General features: G+C 36.5%; 2 pseudogenes; both read left to right on the top strand.

Moving 5' to 3' along the window:
- Positions 1-10632: 10632 nt before the first annotated feature.
- Positions 10633-10851, top strand: LOC118546168 (SNRPN upstream reading frame protein pseudogene; annotated as a pseudogene).
- Positions 10852-11033: 182 nt separating this feature from the next.
- Positions 11034-11738, top strand: LOC118546167 (small nuclear ribonucleoprotein-associated protein N pseudogene; annotated as a pseudogene).
- The last annotated feature ends 6873 nt before the right edge of the window (positions 11739-18611 follow it).

The following is an 18611-nucleotide window of genomic DNA, read 5'->3' as shown; positions in this document are numbered from 1 at the left end:
TTGTCAGCAATAAACACTAACACTGAGTCCCCTATATGACACTTTTCCTCATTACTCATTACTTGGTGGTAAGTTTATTCTTTTTGGCCTCTCCCATGCTGGAAAAGCAATTCTTCCTCACAAAAAAAATACACTTGCAGGTATAGGCTCACTGTCTCTGCCTGTAGAACTTGAGCCAGGACCATTATCCATGGGTTTACAGAGTGCCTAATTCACAAGCCTAGAATCCTGCAAAACAAAGCATTTGACCAGGACACCCATTTCACAATGAAAGAGTTGAAAAAGTGGGCCCACATTTATGAGATCCATTGGTTTTGTGACATACCATACCAGTTGCTGTAATAAACACTGGAGTGACCCTGCTGAACCTGCAGCTAAAGCTCCAGCTCAGAGGCAATAGCTTCAAGAATGGTAGAATACCCTTCAGAATACAGTATACGAACTACAGCTAAAAACTCTATGTGGCTGTTTCTCTAGAAGACACTGTGGGTCCAGGAACCAAAGGGTGGAAGTATCAGTAGGTCCACTCACCATCGCTCCCAATGACTCACTGGGGGAATTCGTGCTTCTCATCCCACATCTCTGGTTTCTGTACAGTTAGAGGTTCTGATCCCTAAAGAAGGGTGAACCCTTGCCAAAAGACATAGTGAGGGTCTTTTTGAACTATAAGCTGAGGCTGTCCCTTGGGCATTTTGAACTTCTCTTGCTTGGAAACCAGCAAGTGAGAAAGGGAGCCAAAATCTTGGAAGGAATAATTTACCTTGATCACAAAGAAGAGGTAGTGCTGTTTTACAAAACGGGAAAGAGTGTGTAAAAGTCAGTTGATCCACTTGAGTCTCTCTTGGGACCCCTTTGCCCAATTATAACTGAATGGACACATGCCTAAAAGGTGGATAGTTTCCAAGGACTGAGATTCTTCAGGAATGACAGTTTGGCTCACACCAACAGGTAAGCCAACAAAACATGCAGATAAAACCTAAGAATGAGGAGGATTTAGAATGGATAGTGGTGGAGGGAGAGAGGACTGTTGTGGGCCCCAAAACCAACCTCAATGACAGAGTCTGCAGTTAGTTCACTAAGCCCTCTCTTCTAAGTTCCCCTTCAAAAGAAAGACCTATGTGGAGCTGCTCGATGAACATCTATGGAAAAATGGAATTATAATGTCTAAGGTGTGGACGGTGGTAGTCATAGAGGTGTGCCACTCAGATCTCTTTTCAGGAAAGCATTTGCTGTGAAAAGAATAGTTAACTTCCAGGTGTAGCAGCTTCCATATCCTTCTGCTGCAGGCCAAAAAAATTTTTTTAGCCAGAAAGCTAGGGTAAGTGTAGAACTCACCTTATTCATTCCCCTTCTCTCAGTGAGCACAGTCTTTCACTGCCTGCTGTCCAAAGTCTGAAAATAGCTGTCTTATTTTGTCCAGTTTTTTAGTTGTTTTACAGAGAAGAATAATTTCTATACCAATTGATCCGACTTGGTTGGAAACCAAAAGCCAGTGAAATTTTAATGCTATATTTCATAATAGCTTCCTCAGAAACCATATTATGTCTAAATGCATTCAAATTATAGTACAGAAGGAAATCCCCAAGTATTAAGTCTACTTTAGTTGCTTTGATTCAGAGGATCATGCATATAAACTCTAAAACATTTCTTATCCATAAGCCTATAGTTAGATGAACATTAGGATAATTTGAACATACGATGATACCATTTTGTTATTGAAAATTATTTGAATAAACCCTGCTGTTAATGTAATACCTAATAATACCCACAGCTTAAAATTTCACAGAAATGCTTGAAATTACACACATACACCTTTTTTAGAATGTATGTATCAAAGTTTTTAAGAAAAGCAAGACGAAACCAGAGAGGGAGACAAACTGTAAGAGACTCTTAATCTCAGGAAACAAGCTGAGAGTTGCTGGAGTGGAGGGGGGTGGGAGGGATGGGGTGGCTGGGTGATGGACATTGGGGAGGGTATGTGCTATGGTGAGCGCTGTGAATTGTGTAAGACTGAAGAATCACAGACCTGTACCCCTGAAACAAATAAACATTAGATCTTAATAAAAAAATAAAGATAATAAAAAATTAAATTAATTTAAAAAAAAAGAAGAAAATGACCCAATTCAAATTGATTTATAAGTCAACCAAATATCAGCTGAAATTTTTTAAAGGATCATAATGGCACACAATAAGGTTAAATGCAGCCCTAAGAAATTGCAATGTTGTTAGACCATTAAACATCATATAACAGAAAAATTGATTTGGAAGGATATCTAAAGACCACCAACTTAATATCTCTACCTTATTTTTATTTTTCAATGTTTTGAGGTTTTCTGGTTTTGACTTTGTGTTTAGCTAGGAGGTTGTGAAACATCCCATCAGAAATTGATAGCTAGACAATATTTTATATAAAAACCCTAATAGGACACCTGGGTGGCTCAGTCAGTTAAGCGTCTGCCTTCAGCTCAGATCATGATCTCAGAGTCCTGGGATTGAGCCCCACATCTGGCTCCCTGCTCAGCGGGGAGGGGAGTCTGCTTTTCCCTCTCCCTGTGCCCCCGCTCCTGCTCTCTCTCTCGCTCTCAAAACAAACAAAAACCAACCCTAATAATGTAAGATTATTATAAATGAATAAACTAAGTCCCAAAGTATTTTCAATGATTTGTATAATTTGACAAACCTAGTTAGTAACCCAACTAAAACCTTTGACCCCTTGTCTAGTGTCTTTTCCTCAATTACTATACTGTCAAAAGAAAACAAAAACAAGCATGTATTATGTAACAAACATTTCCCTCAGTAGATTCTTGGAACCAATATCATAACTTAAGATATCTGCTTCTCATTCCTTGTTTCAAAACAAATACTGTCTTAACAGAAGTAGTAAAAAATTAAACTTCGTCTTTTCCTTTACATCCAGATGTTATTTCCAGACAATAAGATTTGCTAAGTGAAGGAATTAGAAAAAGCAAAGGAAGTATACTTGAATTCTAGGTGAAAGTTCACAAAAAGTGAAAATAAAGATAAACTTGTATTATAATATTAATATGAGATAATCTTACTATTATAAAATATGGATGGAAGGAATCCAAATAAAAAGTATGCAACAAAAGAGATTTGAGAATTTATATAAATAACAATTGTAGGTTATTTTTTAAATTGACATTAGAACCTTCTGACATTACAATAAAGTAAAATTCATTTTGAATTTAACTGAAGTTAATATTTAACCGTCCTTACATTTAGCCACGATTAGACCTGTTAACATAGATAAAAACAGAAAACTCAGTTTACTATGATTCAATTTCTTTCTCTTCCTTGTAATTTGTTGGAATTGCTTGAGCCATTGTATATTAAAAATTAGCTAAGATAATCAATTGATTAGTCTATTGATAATGTGGTATGTTTTTACAAGGTTCATAAAGTCAACAAGTTTCTTGGGTTTAATATTGAATTGTACTATATTTAATCAACCCCTATGATTCCATTCTTTAACTTGATCAAAACAAATAGGTAACAATGTGAGTGTATAATTTTTAAGTGTTGTGAGAGTATCAGCTTATTCAAAATTGTTTAGGCTTTAGTATTTTGTCAAATCTGACTGTTTCAGTTTAAATTTATTTCTTTACACTCAAATTAAGTAAAGGAAGCTCAGCTCGTATGAGAAAAAGTCAAGTTTACAAAGCAGGAGGATCTGTTATTGTAGTTATTGTTTTGCATTACTTCATGCAATTACCTTTTTCCTACCATCTTTTTTTTGTGACCCAATATCCAGCATGATGAGCACAGGACTGTCCTCTGGACTGACTCATTTGTAAAATGGAGACAATAAAAGGAGCTGCACTATAGTGTTTGTGTGCTCTGTGTGCTTATTTTTTTTATAAAAAGTTTATTTTTATATCTAAAAATGCATTCACATTTAGGAGGGAAAAGAAAAACAAAAGACAGGAAGTATACTCATATTTGATTCACCTGTTCTTTTATTCCCTTCATATATTGTATTTGTTGTTTTTGTGATAAATAATTTAAATACATTAAAGTGCCTGGATATTAGGTATACAGTTCAATTGGTAACAAATCACCACTCTGGTAAATGATGTTAATAATGGGTAAGCACCCATTAGGGGTCAGAGGTATATGGGGAATCTCTGTCTTTTCCTCTCAATTATGATGTAAACCTAAAACTACTGGGGTGCCTGGGTGGCTCAGATGGTTAAGTGTCTGCCTTCGGCTCAGGTCACGATCCCAGGGTCCTGGGATCGAGCCCCACATCGGGCTCCTGGCTCAGCGGGGAGCCTGCTTCTCCCTCTGCCTCTCTCCCTGCTCATGCTCTCTCTCTCTCTCTCTGTATCTCTGTCTCAAATGAATAAATAAAATCTTAAAAAAAAAACAACCTAAAACTACTGTAACAAAATAAAAAGTCTTCAATAAAATTTTAAAAGAAAATCAATTCACAGACTCAGGTTTCAGCTCTGATATGTCAAAAGCTCCAAAGTTGTCACTCCCATCCTTACAACAAGAAAACTCTGAACAACTTTTCTTGGACCCATCATAGACTCAAGGTTGCTTGGCAGACTGCTATCCCAGAATATAAAGAGACAGGAAAATACAGAGTCGCAAGTGAGATAGAATTATCTAGAACAAAAGCCACTGGAGCCATAACTGGAGAGGAGCACTTAAATAGTAATTTAAATTGCTTGTAAGAGGCTGAGTGTGCATTAGCATGTGAATGAAAACATTCTGGGGTCTCACAGTAAATAGCCAAATAAAATCTTATGTGTCTGGCATGGCGAGAAGAAAAATAATCATTTTGAAATATGTCCATATCCATCTCCATAATGAGGACTTTCTCTTTAGGAGATAAGTCCAGAGCCTCATTCCACCAAAGGGGAAGGGCATTTACCCAACTCCATCTCCCTCTAGATTTCCTATCTCACCTCTAGCTTCAAGTGGTTCACAATGGCCAAAGCTGGAACAATTTAAGCACTGAAATAAATAATTATACTAATGAATTAAAAGCATTGAATAAAGTAAAAATCCATGAGTTTATACTGATATCAATAAATAAATGAACAAGTAAATGGTAGACTACCAACTATAAATGTAGAAAGAATAATGAAATTTGAACAAGTAAATGGTAGGCTACCAACTATAAATGTAGAAAGAATGATGAAATTCCCATCATAATTGGAAGATATAAAGTAAACAGAGTAAATGTTAACAACTGTGCCACAGAAATACAAAGGATTATAAGAGAATATGATGAAAAATTGTATGTCGGCAATTTGAACAACCTAGAAGAAATGGGTAAATTCCTAGAAACAATAACTTCCCAAAACTGAATCAGGAAGAAATAGAATTTTTGAACAGATGGATTGCCAGCAATGAAATTGAATCAATGATCAAAAACTCCCAAAAAACAAAGTGCAGGACCAGACAACTTCACAGGTGAATTCTACCAAACATTTAAAGAAAATTTGGTCCCTATTCTTCTCAAACTATTCCAAAGAAGAGAAGAGGAAGGAAAGCAACCAAATTCATTCCATGAAGCTAGCATTACCCCAATACCAAAACCAGATAAAGACACTACAAAAAAAAAAAAAAGAATTACAAGCCAATATCTCTGATGAACATAAATGCAAAAATCCTCAACAAAATACTAGTAAACCAAATGCAACAATACATTAAAAGAATCATTCATCACATTCAAGAGGGACTTATGCAAGCATGGTTCAATATTCTCAAATCAACCAACGTGATACACCACATTAATAAAAGAAACCATATGATCATTTCAATATATGCAGAAAAACCACTTGCAAACTACAATATCCATTCAGGATAAAACCCTCAACAAAGTAGGTTTAGAGGAAATATACCTCAACATAATAAAGGTCATTTATGAAGAACCCACAGCTAACATCATACTCCAATGGGAAAAACAGCGAGGTTTTCCCCTAAGATCAGGAATAGGAGAAGGATGTCCACTCTCACCACTTTTATTCAATATAGTACTCTAAATCCTAGCCACAGCAATCAGACAAGAAATAAAAGGCATCTAAATTGGTAAAACAAGTAAAACTGTCACCATTTGCAGATGACATGATACTATTTATATAGAAAACCTTAAAGACTTCACCAAAAAAACTAGAATAAATGAATTCAGTTAGGTCACAGGATACATAGTCAATATACAGAAATCTGTTGCATTTCTGTACACCGATAATGAAGCAGTGGAAAGAGAAGTTAAGAAAACAAGCCCTTTACAATTGTACCAAAAATAATAAAATACCTAGGATCAAACTTAACTAAGGTGGTGAAAGACCTATACTCTGAAAACTATAAAATACTGAAGAAAGAAATTGAAGATACAAACAAATGGAAAGATATTACATGCTCATGGACTGGAAGAATATTGTTAAAATGTCCATACTACCCAAAGCAATCTACAGATTTAATGCAACCCCTATCAGAATACCAACAACATTTTTCACAGAACTAGAACAAAGAATACTAAAATTTGTATGAAACCACAAAAGACTCCAAATAGCTAAGCAATCTTGAAAAGAAAAACAAAACTGGGGGCATCACAATTCTAGTTCAAGTTATATTACAAAGCTGTAGTAATCAAAACAGTATGTTACTGGCACAAAAATAGACTCATAGATCAATGGATCAGAATAGAGACCCCAGAAATAAGCCCATGACATTATGATCAATTAATCTTTGACAAAGGAGGAAAGAATACGCAATGGGAAAAAGTCTCTTCAACAAGTGGTTTCAGGAAAACTGGACAGCTACATGTGAAAAAATGAAACTGGACCACTTTCTTACACCATACACAAAAATTAACTTGGATAAAAGACCTAAATGTGAGACATGAAACCATAAAAATTCTAGAAGAGAGCACACACAGTAATTTCTCTGACATTGGCCATAGCAACATTTTTCTAGAAAGGTCTCCTGTGGCAAGGAAAACAAAAGCAAAAATAAACTATTGAGACTACATTACAATAAAAGTCTTCTGCACAGCAAAGGAAACCATCAACAAAAGTAAAAGACAACCTACTGAATGGGAGAAGATATTTGCAAATGACATATCTAATAAGGGTTTCATATCCAAGATACACAAAGAACTTATACAATTCAACACCAAAAAACAAATAACCCAGTTTAAAAATGGGCAGAAGAAATGGACATTTCTCCAAAGACATACAGAGAGCGAACAGACAGATGAAAACATGCTCAACATCACTCATCAGCAGGGAAATGCCAGTCAAAACCATGAGATATTACCTCATTTAGCCACCTGTCAGAATGGCTAAAATCAAAAACACAAGAAACAAGTGTTGAGGATGTGGAGAAAAGAAACCCTCATGCACTGTTGGTGGGAAAGCAAAATGGTTCAGTCACAGAGGAAAACAGTATGAAGGTTCCTCAAAGAAATTAAAAATAGAACTGCCATATGTTCCAGTAATTCGACTACTGAGTATTTACCCAAAGAAAATGAAAACACTAATTCAAAGGGATACATGCACCCTGATGTTTTTCGCAGCATTATTTTCAATAGCCGAGATACAAAGCAACCCAAGTGTCCATCCATAGATGAATGGATAAAGATGTGGTATACATACACAATGGAATATTACTCAGCCATAAAAAGGAATGAAATCTTGCCATTTGCAACAACGTGGGTGGATCTGAAGGGATAATGCTAAGTGAAATAAGTGAGTCATAGACAAATACTGTATGATTGCACTCATACGTGGCATTTAAGAAATAAACAAATGAACAGAGAAAAAAAGGAAACAAAAAAATAAACTCTTAAATATAGGGACCAAACTGGTGGTTACTGGTGGGGTGTAAAATAGGTGAAGGGGATTAAGAGTACACTTATTGTGATGAGCACTGAGTGAGGTATAAAACTGAATCACTATATTGTACACTTGAAACTAGTATAACACTACATTAATTATACCGGAATTTTAAAAAATAAATTTTAAGAAAAATATTAACAATTGTAGAGTTTGGATGAAAGATATATAGGCATTCTGTGTGTTATTCTTGCACCATTTGTGTGTGTGAAATTATTTCAAAATAGTATAAAAACAGTATATTGAAACTATTACAAATTGTGTTGACTCAAGGAATGAAAAGAGTTCAAAATTAGGAAATATATGCACATAAATAGAAGTCAAATATATTTAAAAGAGAAAATTTATCCACACAACACCATCTCAATAGATCTGATAAAAATTTTTAAACAAATGGATGTTCGGCAATATTCAACATCCACATCTTTAAAATTCACTCATTTCTACTCCTGAAACCAGGAGTAGAATTACACTATATGTTAACTTACTAAAATTTAAATAAAAAATTGAAACAAAATAAAACTACCTTGGATAAGTGGAAATAGAAGCTACATACTTAATATAATAATGTACCATCTAAAAGCAAAATTCAGCCTTAGGTGTATACTAAAATTAAAAAAAAAAAAGATGTGAGCAAAGGGGGAAGGGGAGAGGGAGAGAGAATCTCAAACAGGCTCCACACTAAGCAGGGAGCCCTACGCGGGGCTCGATCTCAGAACCCAAGATCATGACCTGAGCTAAAATCAAGAGTCTGAGGCTCAACTGACTGAGCCACCTAGGAACCCCTTGAATCCAAATTTGAGTGCAATACTTCTGTATGTATTCATATCTCTGGCTTCCTCAGCTCAGTTTATTTCATTTGTAAAATAAGTTTTCATCTGTTTGGCACCTTCCAAAAACGTGTTAAAATTCCTCAATAACTCCAAGGTCAAATCCCATGTTTACTATGGGTTTATTTTTCTATGTGTTTTCAAAATGATGAATGGATATATAGAGGATAGCATGGATTTTTGTTTAGGTATTTAACAAATGACTACCTTAACTTGAATGGTTTTCTTGTTATCTCTATTTGCTTCTCTAGATAGTAATCATATCTTATAAAATATTTTTCAGAATCTATTTTTCTTGTAATATTGAAGAGCCAGTATTTCTATATGTAAGCATCTGTGTCTATCTTAGGCAGGATGGAAGTCTTGGACCACTGATAAAAAGCCTGTCCTAGACCATGGCCTCAGAAGACTGGTGAGGACAGAGAAGGGTGAACAAAAACAAAGTAAAAAAGATAAGAGGCCAACCTCCCACTAAAGACCTAAGTAAAATTCCAAATCACATAAGGAAATCTAATAGGGCAACAATATAAATAATTGCAGCTTGCAAAAGTCAAATAATAGAAAAGAGACTTTAAAATAAGTATGCCTGAAATTCACAGAGAGGTCAACATGGAATATTAACACTACCTCTGTTACAAACTGATGAAAATGTTGAATAAATGAGATAAAAAAGAAAACATAGTAACATAGCCTAGCAGGAACTAAATTGTGGCTTTACTAGAGTGTTAGTACAGAAGCAGAAAGTAAAGAATTTGGCTTCTGGAAGGTGAAAGGAACCAAAACAGCACAGCAAGAAATGGTGGAATAGACACAGGAAGCCAGAAGTGAGACCATAATACGTTAAAGGGTGAAAAGTCTTGGGGCGCCTGGGTGGCCCAGTCAGTTAAGTGTCTGCCTTTGGCTCAGGTCATGATCCTGGGGTCCTGGGACTGAGTCCCACATTGGGCTCCCTGCTTAGTGGGGCGTCTGCTTCTCTTTCTCCCTCTCCTCCCTGCTTGTGCCCTCTCAAATAAGTAAATAAATAAATAAATCTGTAATTTTTTTTAAAAAGGGTGAAAAGTCTCGCCAGATCCCTAGGATACTGACAGCAGCTAGACAGGCAGACAATATGCAATTCACCTTTTAGGGACGGAGCCAAACCACTTGCTGCTTCCATGAGTACCTCTGCCAGAGGCCTAAATCACCACAGGGCCGGTAATGCCAGGCCATGATTATTTAGCCTTATTGTGCGCTGTAAAGAGGAATTTACTAATCAATATCCTAGCAAGATAGTTCATTTTACATTTTTGATAATTAATCAAGAAGCAATAAATTAGTAGTGTCGACAAACAAGGACAAATGACCAGATGGCAGGTACACAAGGCTTGCTGGACGGGCATGCACTGGGGGAAAAACTCTGCAAGTCAGGATCAGCAGCAGGCTTGCATGGCCTCCACTGCCTGTCACAAGACTGGCAGCGCAGGGCCACCCGGCAGGACCGGTCATCGGCCTCCACCAGGGGTAGCCCGACGGCTGGGCCATGGGGCTTCCAGAGAGCTCTTTAAAAAGCCCTAATCATCCCGCTGATGTTATCGCAGGTTGTGATATCGTATCTGTACAGTGTGAGAGAATGTGGATCCAGCTGCTCCTCCTGACACCCCCACATTTGCCTTTGGAAGGATAACCAGCCCATCCTGGGTGTGATCAGCGGCTGCGGTCCCACACCAGCCGTTCCTGCTGAATGTGACAGAAGCAAGCTGCAGGATTTACCGTGTCAACGTTCATGGCTAGGTATGGGCTAGCCTCCTTCCTTGGCACTAACAGGGAGCTGGAATCCAAGTTGTGTGATTAGCCAGAGTTCGCTGCCCTAAACAGTTGGAGCCGAAAGTAACCTATGGTGGCAGAGTGGAGCGGTCCCCGGAGATGCCTGACGGTCTGTTCTGCGGGGCACGATGGAGCAGGCCAGGGACTGCTTACACCTGAGACAGACCACAGAACGGCACAGCATGTACCAGAGGGGGAAGATCAAGTCCAACACAGAAGGACAGCCTCACAGCAGCCGAGAGTGTCAGCTGTATGCAAGGCGATCTCAGCAGGAGCAAGTACCTGTGCTGGGTTTCCAGGCAGAACAGAGCCAGGCATTCTTAGCTGAGACACCAAGAGATGGTTAAAGCAGTATTGGAACAGTGTTAGCTGATTTCCAAGTGAAAAACCAGGCTCCATCTATTGTTTGAAGCTTCTGCCCCAAGCTTGCATTGTTTATAGGAGAACCTGTGCCATACCTTTATCTGCAGCCTCCCCTTCAGTTTTAAGGATCCTGAAACCGGACATTGCATTTGGTGAAACCACCACCATGACTGTGGGAAAGAGCAGCAAGATGCCCCAGCACACTGACCACAGAATGAGATGTACCTGCAAGATGGCTGAATCTGCACTGGCACCTTTAAGGTTTTTGACAAGCCTATGAACTTGATCCCCTGTGACTGTGATGAATTCAGGAAGATCAAGCCAAAGAATGTGAAGCAGCCAGAGCATGAAGAAAAGTGGGTTTTGGGTCTGGTGTTGCTATGTGGGAAGAACTTGTTGTCCGTGACTGTGTAAAGACTGCCATTGCTCAGGTACCACTTGCTGGAGCTGCAGGAGGCCCTGGGGTTGGCAGGGCAGCTGGTAGAGGAGGGCCAGCTAGCGGTCCAATTCCCCAGGCTCCTGCTGGATTAGCAGGACCTGTCTGAGGGGCTGGGGGGTCATCCCAACAGCTAATGACTCCACAGGGAAGAGGCACGCTAGCAGCCGATGCAGTTGCTGCTACTATTAGCATTGCTGGAACCCCAACTCAATTCCCACCAGGACAAGGGACCCCACCCACTCCTGCGGGCCAAACACCACCACCTCTAGGCATTATGGCTCCTCCATCCTGTATGAGACCACCTATGGGCCCACCAATTGGGGCCCCCCCTGCTGGAGGGATGCTAATAGGCATCTCCCCTCCAGGAATGAGACCCCTTCTGCCAGGAATTAGAGGCTCACCACCCCCGGAATGCATCCACCAAGACCCTAGGATACTGTTGATCCTTAAGTCACTTTTTTCCCTGCAATGTGTCTTGTGAAACTGTGTTTGTGAGCTTTTGTTCCCTCTTTGCTGCATTAATATTAGCTAATAAATGCACAAATGCACAGAGCAATTAAACTGGGAAAAGAAAGAGTAACCTGCAGTGTTAGAAGTCAGGACAGGTTGCTCTTGGAGAGCTACTGAATGTAGGAGGATATGATGGAGCTTCTGGGATGCTGCTAAAATTCTCTTTCTGGATCTGGATACTAGTTACCCAGGTGAGCTTACCCTTCTGAGAAGCTGTCGAATTGTGCACTTATAATTTGGAGACTTTTATATGCATAAGTTATTTTTCAACATAAAATTTACTTTAAAAAGGAAATAGATCTTCCACATCTAGGTGAGATAAAATGCTGAGCAAGGGAAAAACATTTTCACCAAGATCAACTAGGAGAAAAAAGAATAAAAGTGCAGTAGATTGCAGCAAATCAGATATGCTAGAATTAGTGAGTTCATAATGATATTTATTTTTAAAGATAAATAGTCCTATGGACCAGGAAGATTTAACTATTTTAAATTTGTATGCACCTAATCAAATTTCTTCTAAATAATGATGAAAATAGTTATGAAAACTGACAAAAATAAAAAATAAATATTGACAAAAAGCAGGGAGAAATAGATAAATCTATAATTAAATTGGAGATATTTTAATAAACCACTTTCAGTTATTGACAGAATAGGCCTAAAAGATTTTTAAAATATGATGAATTAACATATATGTTATGAATTAATCATATTATGTTGAATCATAATATAATGTTATGAATTGACAATATATGTAAATCATTGCATCAATAACTGCAGTATATACATTCCTTTCAACCATAAAAGGAACTGTTTATAAAAATTGACCTTAAATAGGACACAAAGAAACAAATTTAAAAGGACAAAATCATTCAATGCATGCTTTCTGACCATAATGCAATTTTGCTAAAATTCAGTAATACAAATATAACTAGACAACAGCCACATGTTTGAGGAAATAAACTTCTAAGAATGCATGGTCAAAAGAGAAATCCTAATGGAAATTAGGAAAGATTTTGCTTTGAAACATAAGGAAAGCATTATATATAGAAACTAATCTGCACTACATCAACATGGATGAGTCTTATACACATAATGTGTGAAAAAAGCAATATGCAACAATGTGTACCCTGTGATCCCACTTTGAAAATTCAAACATGTATTATCTAACAAAAAATTTTGTAAAAGGATATGTAAATAATAATCAATAACTTTGAAAAGTTCAACAGAATATAGCTTCTTATAGGAAAATGCCTTAAAACTGAAATTATTAGTAATTAAGAAAATATCAACCCAAACTGTTTTACAGACAAATTTTACTAAAAAATCAAGAAACTCCTAACTCCAAATTTAACACTCTTTTAGGGAATACAAAAAAAAAAAGATTATTCAACTCTAATATATACTACTATAACCATAAATGGTAATATAAGTGGTACAAGATAATAAAACTACAGGCCAATGTCACTCACAGACATAACTATCTAAATAAAATATTAAAAAGCTGAAGCCAGCAACATTTAAAAGAGATAATGTATCATACCAATTTGTATTTTTGTAAGGAATACAAATTTGGGTTAACATATAGAAGTAGAAAAGTCATAATCATGTTAAAACTTGCAAAACCCATTTAATAAAATTCAACATTAGTAAGAAAAAGTCTTTATAAATGTGGGTAAGAAAGCTCTCTTAACATGATCAAGGGTGTCCACCAAAAGCTGCCATAAACACTGCAGCCAATGGTAAAAATCAGTAACAAGGACCTAAGTTTTAATTCTATCACTGTACCGGAGATCCTAGCCAATTTAGTAAGATTAGAAAAAGGAATTAAAGAGCATAAAAATAATTCAAGAAATAAAATGTCATAATTTACAGATGCTATAACAGAGAAAACCAAAAAAATTTTTACAGAAAAAATGTTGGAATAGGCGAGTTTAACAATATTGATAGATACGACTCCAGTCAATAACTAGACAGTTACTGTAATTCAAACTGTTATTTACTTTAAAATGTAAGTGTATTTGAGAAATGTGACTCAGAAAATATGTCATTTGCTATAACAGAAGTTAATTTTTATCCTTTACAAACTGTTTCAGAAAATAGAAAAATGAATGGTGCTCAGTTCATTTAATGAGGCTTGTGTACTCTTGATTCTAAAATCAGAACAATTTAAGAAAAAAATTATAGGCCTGTTTCATACATATATATAGATGCAAATGTTCTAAATAAAATACTCTCTATATAATGTGGCAGTATCTTAGAAATAATTTTCATTATCAATAGCATTATCCCTAGAAACAAAGAATGGTTCAGATTAGGAAGAAAAAAAGCGATCATTGCAATTCAGGACTTTATTTTTTTTAATATTCTTTTTTTTTTATTATGTTACGTTAATCACCATACATTACATCATTAGTTTTTGATGTAGTGTTCCATGATTCATTGTTTGCGTATAACACCCAGTGCTCCATTCAGTACGTGCCCTGCACTTCAGGACTTTAAATAGCCTAATAGGAAAATCATATTTTCTCAATCAATGTAAAAAACATTTCATTCAGTTTAATACTTATTATGCAAAAGAAAAAACTTATAAGAAACGAGGAAAAGAAGGAAACTTCGTTTATTAAAGATTTATACTGAGAACATTCGGAAAAATATTATATTCAATAGAAAACTGTTGGAGTCATTTTGTCTAAGATCAGGAAAAATTATGATGTCCACTCTTAATTTCACTGAATGTCTGACCTCCACCCCCACCTCCGAAAAAAGGCAAATAAGAGCTATGAGAATTAGAAAGTGTTAGGTAACACATATCCCATCATGGTCATTGTCTCTTTACAACAGAATTTGGGAAATACTCCACAATGTCATATATTTGTAGTTGAATTAAGGAGTAAGCTCTACTGGGGAAAAGGAAAATTTTAAAGGCATGCATTAGTAGAGAGGAAGGAATAAAGAGCTAACATTTTTACTTTTTGTATTTGTACTGAGTCTATCTTCTTCTTAGATCTCCTTTTCCATAGGGCAAAGGCTAAATGTAAGAGCAGCCCTAACCTCTGAAGGATAATTGAACGATTTGGACACCAGGTAAACGGGACTTGAATGCAACTGTTATTTGGTGTTGCCTGGGAAAGGGAGTTGCCTGCAACAGGGCAAGAAACTGTTTCCTAGTACAGAGTGGGAAAGGCAAGGTCTTACAGAGAACTATGCTTAAGTGCGGTCCCTCCAGGCTGAAGAAGGGTCGGGGTCCTAGAGGCCCAAGCTAGATTGTTGTAGTTTTAGCTTTCTCTCTTCTTACTGACCCAAATGCTGACTTTATGCCTCACGGTACAGTGACCATCTTGTAATAATGAGGATGAAAGCAATGCTGTGACAATGAGTGACATGAAGTTAGAAGTCTGGTCTTCAATGAAACCACTGAGCCACTATAACAGCCCTACACTGTCTCCCTCCAAGCTCCTTATTACAATACATCCTTTAATTTAATATAATCTTAGAATGTAGCAGAACTTAAATTAATTTGTACAATTGTCTACAAAAAAAAATCAAAGATACTCAAGGGACTAAATATTAGAATAAGAGAATCTGTTAAGAGCTCTGAACACAAGATCAACATAGGAAACTTATGTAAAAGTAACACATATTTGAAATGTAATATAAAAAGTATCCATCATCAATAGCAATAAGGTATGGTTATGTTGGAATAAAATCAACTAAGTAGAATAAAATCACAGAAGAATGTTTGAAACATCCAAAAAAAATTACCAAAATTATAGAACAAAAAAAATCTTAAGAAATGGAGAGCTATACTATGCTCATAGATTAAAAGACTCAATATTGTAAAACTTCTTTCCAAATCAACCTCTGAAATCAATGAAATGTCAATAAAAAGATCAACAAAACTTTACATGAATTTATAACAGATGAACTTAAAAATTCATATGGAAACATTAAAGGTCCAGTAGAAAAAAGTTTTTTGAAGATGATCAACACTGACAATTAATCTATAGTAATTAAAGCAATATTCTTGTGGAGATGGACAAAATGATCATTAGAATGGAACAGAGCCCAGAAATAAATCTTACTTCACACCAAACACAAATATTCATCTTATATGGCCTAGTAACCAAAGAAAAGCAAAACTTTTAAACTGAGGGAAAAACTATAGAATATTTTTATGTCCATCATCAGAATAATAAGGTATTCTTAGAGAAGTCACAAAAGGCCTAATCAAAAAGGAAAATACTGACATATTTAACTGCACCAAATGTGAAATTTCTGGAAAAAAGAATACTATATAGAAAATGTATGGGGCGCCTGGGTGGCTCAGTCAGTTAAGTGGCCGACTCTGGATTTCAGCTCTGGTCATGATCTCAGGGTCCTGAGATCAAGCCCCGTGTGGGGCTCTGCACTCAGCAGGGAGCCTGCTTGAGATTCTCTCCCTCTGCCCCTCTCCCCATTCGCACGCACACTCACTCTCTCTAAAATAAATAAATTAAAAAAAAAAAATGAAAACAGAAACACAAGCTGCAGAATGGGAGATTAGCTGCAATGCATAAAACTAACAAAGAATTGGTATCCCAAGTGCATATAGAGTATCTGCTTATCAATAGGACAAAAAATAATTTTTAAAGAAAATTTGACAAAGAATATTAAAAGACAATTCACAGAAGTTAAAAGGTTATTGACCAATAAAGAAAGCAGGTTTGTTTTCACATTAAAAAGTGTAAAGGTAGTTGTTTCTTAAAATTGGATCAGTAATCAATGAAATTAGGTCCAACAACTCACTAATAAATACAAATCTCCCCAAAGCCCCCAACAGACTTCTGCTTACATTATATTGGCCAGAATTCAATATCCTCACAAGCTATAAAAAAGGACGTGAAAATGAGTCTCTCTCTGGAGGTGGACACATGCTTCCTTCTGCTTAATCAAAAAATACAATTTGTATTCATAAGGAAGATGATACATTTATTCATAAGTGTTTGCCATAATGGGATAATCTTTATTCAACAGGTAATAAGTAAGAAAATGTATGGGCAAACAGTATTGGGAATTTACCTAAATGCATTGCAAAGAGGTAAGAGAATAGTATACAAATTGAGACATATGTAGAAGGAATTGAGAGGCTCCAATATACATCTGACATCCCAGAAGTAGAAAATAGAAGGAAGAGATATATGAAAAAAAAAAACATTTGATAGATTGAGATTTTTCTGGAGGTGAAGAGACACAAGAGCACAGGAGCCTTTTTTTCTTTTTTTTTTTTGGAGGAGATCACAGAGTAGGAATGGTTTTCCCTCTCTCTGTCCTCTTTCTGTCCCTCTATTCACACCACCTCAAAGTACAGTGATTTATCTACTGAGTGTATTTGAGGAAAATCGCTAGGCATGTTCAGGCCAGCAACTCTGTTCTTTGCTATCAGGAGGGACTCTTCATCTGGCGAGGTCCACTTGTCTGGGCCTAAAAGGAAAAATGTGGCCAGTTCTGGAGTTCAATAATTAGCATACACACTAGGCTAATATAAAATTAATTAACTTCTACCCTGGCCTTTTTATATAATAAAGATAACATTTTGCGCTCAATTGTTACTTCGAGCAACTTGTTCAAAACCCATGCGAGATGGAGGTCAGCCACTTATTGGGGCTGTTTAGAAACTTCAAGAGAGTCCTCAGATTTAGAGGTTTCATTTACGACCAGACAAAAATAATTCTCTGATACATAGTGAAATGAGTACTTCAATTATAAAATCCTAGAAACTACCAGAGAGAAAAGAGAGAGTATGGTCAAAAGAATAACTGTCAAACTAACACCAGGAGAAAGAAAGTGTAAAAGCAAAAACAAAGGGTCAGGAATGCGCAGGGCTAGTTTTCAGATTATCAAGCATTTTGTGTAATACTGTATAGTTTACATAGGACAACCAATAGGAAAGAAGATGGCATGGGTAATTGGACCATATTACCGAGACCTTGAATGCCAAGAACCTTTGCAGGAAACCACGGCAAAACACAAAAGGCTTTACGAGTATAAGAATGAAGATGTAACTGGCAGCAACGGGGAAGACCATCTGTGGGAAACAAAAGTCAAGGAAGAATAGAAGAGATATAGCAATACTGGAATTTGTAGTTTAGAAACAAAATGTATGGAGTGGCAATGTGTTTCCACCAATTTTTTTCTTTTCCAACCTTGTGCTTTTACCCATTCTCTTATTAGGCTCTTCATCTACTGCTTTTGAATGGATACATCAGAGTTGATAGAGTGTTCGCATCCTTCTGAATTTTGTCAAAAGCCTAGACTCTCAGTGGAATAAAGAAGACATTAAGATTTAGGCAAAAACTTGGGGTTGGAGAAGTAGAACCTAAGTTACCACCACATTCAAGTGTAGGATAGATTACCCTAGGCTGAAAGAAGAAAGAAGAGATAGATAGCCAATTATAAATGAGAGGTAAAGCCAGACCTTGAAGACCTGGCCTCTTACATTAAGAATGAAAGAGTTTGCAGCAGGTGGTTTTATGAGAGGCAGGTATGCATATCCTCAGATGACACAGGTACATCCACACAAATAAGCATCATACGTCAGTTTCTTTTACACAGAAAGTATTTTTAAAGAACACTTAAATTTAGGGTGTAAGAAAAGTCAACAAAGGAGCCCAGAAGTGGGAAGATGATAAAAAGAATATTTTTGTTCATGCAATTATCCAGTAAGTGTCTGTTGTACATCATATACAGAGGCTTTGTGAAGTCCTGGGGTATAGAGCAGTGAAAATTAATATACTATTAAGGTTGGAGACATCTGTG

Source organism: Halichoerus grypus, chromosome 3 (assembly GCF_964656455.1).
Source record: "Halichoerus grypus chromosome 3, mHalGry1.hap1.1, whole genome shotgun sequence".
NCBI classification, from domain to species: domain Eukaryota; kingdom Metazoa; phylum Chordata; class Mammalia; order Carnivora; family Phocidae; genus Halichoerus; species Halichoerus grypus.
This window is presented reverse-complemented; position numbering and strand designations above follow the sequence as displayed.